The sequence below is a fragment of the Limulus polyphemus genome, unplaced genomic scaffold (assembly GCF_000517525.1).
Source record: "Limulus polyphemus unplaced genomic scaffold, Limulus_polyphemus-2.1.2 Scaffold7435, whole genome shotgun sequence".
Lineage (NCBI taxonomy): Eukaryota > Metazoa > Arthropoda > Merostomata > Xiphosura > Limulidae > Limulus > Limulus polyphemus.
Window position 1 is genome coordinate 27,234 of NW_013673045.1, and position 9,536 is coordinate 36,769.

Consider the following 9,536-nt stretch of genomic DNA (forward strand, 5'->3'; position numbering starts at 1 on the left):
AGTAAAATAAAAAGTTCTTTGTATATATAACTGGAGTATAAAGGTCGTTTTTTATAAACTTTTTATCAAAATAGATAAATTTGGTTTATTATCGGGAAATATACCTTCATCAGATTTCTGTGCTTTATTTCTCTTTAGTAATAGAACTCAAATCAACTTATTTTACCACTTATAATTGGTCTTCCAGAGATTATTGGAGGACTCTTTATCCAAAAATATTCTACCTTATCTTTTTCTAAAATTTCTTTAACTTCTTTACCATTATGAATTTTGGGTGATACATGAAATATTTCCAGTTTATCACACTTAACCAATAATAGTTTTGTTTTTAATTAAATACATATATAATTTTTATTTACCGTTTACTTTATTTAAAATATTGGAATATCTTTGGAGACACAGGTTTTAACTAAATTGAGAAAGGAAATTAACAATAATCATAAAAATAATATAAAAAACAATAAATTATTCCTTCCATAACTACCCATTGTCCTCAAGGTAAAACTAATATCAATGATATCCAGAAATAACTGAAAAGAATTTCAGATACAGCTTTAAAAGTTGCGTTTCAAAATAAACAAATCATAGTATCACGATGACAACACAAAAATGTATATATCTTAAAAAACAAAATATAAAGCAGTTTGGTAAAGGTATTTTTCCTTGTAATAAACAAATTGCTAAATCTGTGGGAAGTGTTCTATTACATACAGCAAATATATTACAAAGTACTGAGGATAAAACATATTCATAAAGTCTAGATTTAGTTAGCATTCATCTAATGTTATTTATGTATTATTTTGTTTCTGATTAAAACAACTATATGTTGAACAAACAGAAAATTTACGTTTAAGAAAAATTTAAATAATCCTCTTGTCAAAACTGCAAATAACTGTACATTACTTGTTAACAAACACACTGATAAGCGTATTATGGGAAATATCATACTTTAGAAGAAAAACACATTATTTTATTAACAAATTTAAAACCACATTAGATATTACATAGTTTCACACACAGACAAATTAACACTTACACACATATATATATAACTTAAAGGTAAAAAAACCGTGAGAAGTTTTCCATCGTTAAGTAGATCTTATCAGAATGTTTCTTACTTTAGATCCTGAAGAGTATCCTGGAAGATACGAAACCGATATTTATGCTTTTATGTATGTGTGTTTATATATATTTGCTTCAAATTTATCATAATAATAAGTTTTTAAGATGTCATAAACATATTTATTTTTTCGGCTTTAATTACTGAATAAGCATGAGTAAGACAAAGTAAACTGCAAACGCTATTAAACCGGTCTTACTCTGCACTCAAGAGAGGAAATTCGTAAAGTTTTATATTAAAGAATCCAAGATAGCAGTGAAAGAAAAAATACGAGAGAGAGAGAGAGAGTAGGGAGTGTAATTATAATTGTTATCGTAAGTTCGCGTACATTTAATGTCAATCAATGTAAACAATCATTACGTGTTTCTGTTAAACAGGCAGGAAATTGTCTTTTAAGATGATGAAGGAAAATAAACAGGCTATTACGCATATCTTTTAGAAATGTCATATATCCTTCTATTATTCGTTTGACTGCAATCAACATGTCAGTAAAAACAAGCTGAAAAATGAATTTCTTAGAGTATAAAATATAAACCTAACATCTGGACATGAAAGACAATAATGTTTCAAAGCTGAAAAGTTTGACTATCTTTGTTAAAGTTATTTGTAGCTGTAAAAAAACATATTGATATGATAATTTTCTTTAGAGATTTAGTCTTGTAATTCGCGTGGACCACTAGAGACATACATGTTCAAGAATTAATGACTAACTTTAGGTATCGTATTGAACAGTATTTTAAGGGTTATTTCTTTAAATGTTATTCTCAACATATATTCAAGAAACACACACACACGAGAAAATTTGTGAACAATTTGAGGAGAATATAGTAACATGTTGCTTTAATATTCTTAAGTTTGAGCTGTAATACATGTTCTTTATTTTGTATGAGACACATTTGATATTCTTAGTCAAAATAAAGAACATGTATTACAGCTCAACATGAGACACAGTTTATATTCTTTAGTCAAAATAAAGAACATGTATTACAGCTCAATATGAGACACATTTGATATTACTAAGTCAAAATAAAGAACATGTATTACAGCTCAACATGAGACACATTTGTCGGCATCTTACATTTTTTTCGCATTCAAAGAACACAAAATGATTTTACCTTTTTCTTAAATGTCATTCAATTCATTACATTCTCCTTTATTTTTTACCTATTTTATTATTTTCATTTCTTTTTCCACAGTTATTTCTTTCCGTATTGGTAGATTACAGTAAAAAATAAAACATTTTATACATATTATAATATATTATTATTATTTAAACATATTATACTGGTTAAGCTATTTAAACTGTATAACGCCACCTCTATATTTTTCGGGATATATTAACCTACTCAAAAACACAATACGTGGGGAAAAAAAGGTGAACATTTAACAAAAGTCAGTTAAATTAAGTTAGGAGATAAAGTATTATCATATACCCTTATTGTTAAAATGATAACCATCAGGAAGCTAGCTAAGCTATGGAAGAGACTATTTAGGATATTTAAACAAACAAGTCAAGTAAATTGTGTCTAATAAAAAAACATCTTAGGTGTGAAAAAAGGTGCGGCCAAAAAAGGATTTAGCGTGCGACTTAAAGGAATGAAACAAAAATTGGTAACCAAACAAGTAGCTACACTTATAGTATTGATAAGAATTGTACAGCAAATATTCATTTATTGGTTAGCTAGGCCGCGTTTTTTGTTCAACTTGGGGCAAGGTGGTGGGTAAAACTGAATAACTTTACAAAGCGTGTTAAAAAATGTCTCCAGTGGCACAGCGATATGTCTGTGGACTTACACCGCTAAAATCCGGGTTTCGATACTCGTGGTGGGCAGAGCACAAATAGCCCATAGTATAGCTTTGTGCTCAATTACAAGCAGTTACAAGTGTTAAAAACAAGACACAAAGCTTTATTCTGATAACGAATTAATGAATGACTTTACAAAACGTGTTAAAAACAAGACACAAAGCTTTATTCTGATTACGAATTAATGAATGACTTTACAAAGCGTATTAAAAACAAGACACAAAGCTTTATTTTGATAACGAATTAATGAATGACTTTACAAAGCGTATTAAAAACAAGACACAGAACTTTATTCTGATAACGAATTAATGAATGACTTTACAAAGCGTATTAAAAACAAGACACAAAGCTTTATTCTGATAACGAATTAATGAATGACTTTACAAAACGTATTAAAAACAAGACACAAATCTTTCTTGTCATACCGAGTTAATGAGCGATTTTACAAAACGTATTACGAATAACACATGTGACTTCTGTGTCCAATCACAATGTCTTTGTAAAATAGCTCTTTGTGATATTATATCTACAAAAAATGCTTGCAGTTCAACATATGCATTGTTTTAGACCTGGTATATTACACTTGTTTTCTGGAGTTGTGTTTTTACAAAACAAAAGGTGTATGTTTTCTTTCGTATGTTGAAAAGTTTTTCTACCGTACTTCTTAAAATTATCGTTAGACATTAATTAATTGTTTCAGTTGAGCAAAGTGCAAAAATATGTATTGTGAACTAAAATCGTACAGCTTAGAGCTGCTACATCAATTACCCTTATTTGTTTTGTTGCCGAATTAATTTTCTACGTTTCTAAAGCTAGATGCACTCAATCACTTAAATTTTAGTTAATGTTTGTTTTTCTAGATGTGCCGGTATAATTTCACAATGAAACGGTGTTTTAGTTTATAAAGGGACGTGTGTGAGGTTTAAAATCGGTAATACTTATTAAATTTTGTCCAATCATCAATACTTTCATGAAGAACTAGAAGCCAGAGTCTTTTAATTAACAGTGTATATGGGTAATGCATGTTGTTTTTTACGTAACTGAAATGTCATGGTGACGTAGAAGACTTTCTTTGAAATCTGAACAAAGAGGGTTTTAACTACGCAAAATTAAGAATGGTAAGAAAATATATTGTCTTAAGTGCTTATAATTGGATATGCTTATTTGTCCTGTTGTCATATACCATACAGAATTTTAGCTATCAAACTTAACACTGAAATTACCGTGTAAACGTGAGATAAGAACGGATACTTATTCTCTCAACTTCATTTCGTAAGCCTGATAATTAAAGTTTAACATTTCCTACCCAAAGTTGAATTTATTTTTATATCCAGAATAGAGACTTTAAAAGAAATTTTTCCACTGGATGAACTACGTTGTAACGGACAAAATACAATGCTGTTACAACCAGTGTCAAACAAAGACAATTTATTAAATATAACAAAAGAAATCTAATAACTATGATACAAATTTTATCACTTACAAAACAACAAAAAAACAAAACAAAAAAAAACAGAAAACAATTAGTAAAACCATGCCTGGCCAGCACTAGGTACAAACGTTATACTAAGCACAAATATTAATAAACAATATAATATAAATCTCAGTATGATTTATTTCAATAAATACCAAAAGAACTAGGAAAGAGAACCAGAAGTATAAAAAAGCCTAATTCACCAGAGAATAACAAAGTTTCAAAATGAACTCCTTAAACCCTAGTCGAAAAGCCAGATTTACCCATCGGATGGTTACAGCGTCCGATAACATTTGTGTCTCATTGGCTGAAAACTAATCCAAACCATGTTATTGTCCACCTTTTATAAATAGATCGGAAATTTTATAATATATGGTGAAAATTATTAGGACGTCATGAAAATAATTCCGGCAGAACGCGCAAACAATTATTGGTTTAAGGAGTTAAATCATTTCTCAATACTAAGAACAATATCAAACAATAACCAGCAGTAATTCTAACTACATCTCGCGAATTAACTCATTATTAAGAGCATAGAAGGCTTTTTATTTAGCTGTTAGACCATTAGATTACATCTCATGGGACTAGCTATTACCATAAACCTACATAATCTTTCACAACATTGAAATATGTACGTCACCGCTAGAGGAAACTTGTGTCATTTTCATAATACATACATACTTAAAATCATCCTGCTTTAGAGAGAGTGTGAGTTAGCGTTTTAATATAACTAAAAATTCATAGATAAACCAAACGATACAATATTCTTTCTAAATAATAAATGAACGGTAAACAAAACCATAACAAAAATAAAAGTAGAATTCGTTATCTCACAACATGACTGAAGTTAGTTTTGTAATACTGAAGAACGGAAGTTAAGATTGGTAGACGGTGTATACCCACCGCAACGTGGATCCATATTTCAGCAATCACTTCCAAAACCAACTTATATCACACCTGTGCCCTGGTGATCTTTATAATGTATGCAGCGTCTTTAATGTAGTTTTTGTTAATTAAAATGTCTTTCATTAGCAGGTTTGTAACGCAGTTCTTCCTTTTTAGTAATATAAGTATGATTGGATTGTTTATTTGAACAGTTTGTATGTGTCCCCAGCCTGTGCGTTATAATGAATTTCGTTTTGATCCTGATTATAGCATTTCGGACACTATCTATATTATTTCTACAAATTTGTTATAGTCAACGTTGTAAATTGTAATTTCATTTCTGTACCCATGTATTCACTAATAAACGTCAAAATAAGAATGTTTTATGTTTCATAGCGCTGTTTCTCGTGGTTTATCTACATGGTTATTCATGTATCAGTTTAACTTACAGATTAATTTGTAAAAAACTGATTCACGCTTCAAATAATTCAAACTCAACTGTACCCATGTATTCAATAATAAACGTCAAAATAAGAATGTTTTATGTTTCATAGCGCTGTTGCTCGTGGTTTATCTACATGGTTATCCATGTATCAGTTTAACTTACAGATTAATTTGTAAAGAACTGATTCACGCTTCAAATAATTCAAACTCAACTGTACCCATGTATTCAATAATAAACGTCAAAATAAAAATGTATTATGTTTCATAGCGCTGTTTCTCGTGGTTTATCTACATGGTTATCCATGTATCAGTTTAACTTACAGATTAATTTGTAAAGAACTGATTCACGCTTCAAATAATTCAAACTCAAGATATATACCGTGTGCTTCATGTTAATTAAAGGTGATACAGTGTATTGTTCAAACAAGAATTGGTCTTATACGCAGTACGATAGTGTTGGAACTTAAATTCAGTTTATTACCCTCCTCGACAAGGTTATAAACTCTCTATATCCTACACCAAAAGTGCTATGGACACTAATCTATATAACATGAAGGTTAATTAAATGTAAATTTAAAATTAAGCCTTTTAAAACAGATATTTTAAACATGTAAACTACACTAATTAACCAGAATACGTACGTTATATATATCTCTGCATAAAACTTTGTGGTGTTTACATACAACTATTTCAGTCAGAAATGTGGAGCTTTCCAAAACAGGCTTTTCTATTATACAAATCAAATAAACTATGTGATATAAGAAGCAACACTTACTATTTTACATTTTGTCAAGTGACACTATGTGATCTGATAACGTAGATTCTAAATGACACTATGTAATCTGATAACGTAGATTCTAAATGACACTATGTGATCTGATAACGTAGATTCTAAATGACACTATGTGATATGATTGTTTGTTTTGAATTTCGCACAAAGCTACACGAGGGCTATCTGAGCTAGCCGTCCCTAATTCAGCAGTGTAAGACTAGAGGGAAGGCAGCTAGACATCACCACCCACCGCCAACTCTTGGGCTACTCTTTTACCAACGAATAGTTGGATTGATCGTCACATTATAACGCCCCCACTGTCGAGCGCCCTAACCACCTGGCCATGCCGGGCCTATGTGATATGATAACGTAGATTCTAATTGTATAAATATCACAATATTTTTCGTAAAATAGATAAAAAGTAACATTTTCAAACTGTTGTTTCTACTACATAAACTAAGTAAAATATGTATGCAACACATACCACTTGCTAAAACCCAAAAATGTCAAGTAACACGTTTAAAATTTACAAAAGTTTGTGATTTACAACTAGAACCTTTCTGATATAAAGTAATCAACCCGCTTAGAAAAAAAACAACAACAGGTACAAATAGAAGTGTAACTGATTCGCTGCATTCCTTGCACTTAAACTAAAATGTAGAGGTGTCGTCTGTCGTGCGATCTTGTGGCATGAATTATGGTTCAAATTTTATGAGATATTCCATAAAGTTGATCAAATCTGTAATATAAAAGTTACTGGTCACCCATATAATTTATCAAGTCTATTATCTAAAGGTTACTGGTCACCCATATAGTTGATCAAATCTATAATCCAAAGGTTAATGGTCACCCATATAGTTGATCAAATCTATAATCTAACGGTTATTGGTCACCAATATAGTTGATCAAATCTATAATCCAAAAGTTAATGGTCACCCATATAGTTGATCAAATCTATAATATAAAGGTTACTGTTGACCCATATAGTTGATCAAATCTATAATCTAAAGGTTACTGGTCACCAATATAGTTGATCAAAGCTATAATCTAACGGTTACTGGTCTCCAATATAGTTGATCAAATCTATAATATAAAGGTTACTGTTGACCCATATAGTTAATTAAACACTCGCTTGTTTAGTTAGTAAGTTATTTTATTCAAACTGTCTTTAGTAATATTCATACAACTTTTGTATAAGCCTACGTTATGTAGAATGACAGCTACATTTGATATGTCGCTCTCACTTGAACAGAATGTATTTGTAGGAATGTATTTTGTACATGCTCATTGTATGAACAGAAATATGATAAGATCATAACAAGGTCTTAACATGATATCATTCATTCTTATTACTGTATTTCCTTTCGAACAACCACTAAGATCGCCACTTCAAATTAATTGTACAAACATACTAATAGATTTTTCGACCCAATTAGATCTACTAACACACAACATCTTCAAGTTAGATCTACTAACTCACAATATCTTCAAGTTAGATCTACTAACACACAATATCTTCAAGTTAGATCTACTAACACACAACATCTTCAAGTTAGATCTACTAACACACAACATCTTCAAGTTAGATCTACTAACTCACAATATCTTCAAGTTAGATCTACTAACACACAATATCTTCAAGTTAGATCTACTAACACACAACATCTTCAAGTTAGATCTACTAACACACAATATCTTCAAGTTAGATCTACTAACACACAATATCTTCAAGTTAGATCTACTAACACACAATATCTTCAAGTTAGATCTACTAACACACAATATCTTCAAGTTAGATCTACTAACACACAACATCTTCAAGTTAGATCTACTAACACACAATATCTTCAAGTTAGATCTACTAACACACAACATCTTCAAGTTAGATCTACTAACACACAATATCTTCAAGTTAGATCTACTAACACACAATATCTTCAAGACAATACACTTCCCATAATTATAACACTAACGGAAAAGATAGTTTACGTTTGACCAAATCTAAACCTTGTTAACTTATTACTTTCAACATAACTTCTAATGTTACCATGAAACATACCTCGTAAGCTCATTATCCACACGTCTAAACAGATACCATTTAATCATCTAAATCAAGTCATTTCGAAGTTTTTCTAAATTCTAATTTTTATATGATGGATTATGTTTTTATATCAGTATTTTTGAAATTACAGTTATAGTAAACTTGAAAAATGAGAACAATAAAAATCATCCATACCAACCAAGATTCGAAAGAAAAAAAGCGAGAGAGAGACAGTTTAAGTATTAACTACACCTACTTTGTAACATTGATTTGTACCTGTAGCAATGCCTACTTTGTAACATTGATTTGTACCTGTAGCAATGCCTACTTTGTAACATTGATTTGTACCTGTAGCAATGCCTACTTTGTAACATTGATTTGTACCTGTAGCAATGCCAATGATAAATCATGAAAGAGTGATTTTTTTCTAACCTAGATCTAACAATAGAATCAATTACATTTGAGACTTACAATACTAAATTCATACTGCAATTTATCTGTAAAACTCAAGGTAATCTGCAGGTTAAGCCTATTACCGGAGTAGATGAACTTAATAACTAGGACGCTCAATCATTTAGTGATACCGTGACTCTTCTCCCAATGAATTAACAGGACGAAGACCAATTACAATAAGTGAATAAGAGTTTCTTTATTATAATATTGAGAAAACCTGTATACATTAGATAATTCAGTTCTTGGAAACCATTGCGTTCAAGTGTGGGACATGAATAATCCTTTGAATCTTCAAATCAATCATTTTGAGAAGTGTGTTTTGTTTATTACATCATTGATCATCTTGGCATTCTGCAAACATTATTGCACTGAATTATTGTTGTTCTACATCGTATCTTCCAGATGAAGTTTCGTCCTGAAGATGGCCCGGCATGGCCAGGTTGCTAGGGCGCTCGACTCGCAATCTGAGGGTCGCGGGTTCGAATCCCTGTCACATCAAACATGCTCGCCCTTTCAGCCGTGGGGCGTTATAATGTGACGGTC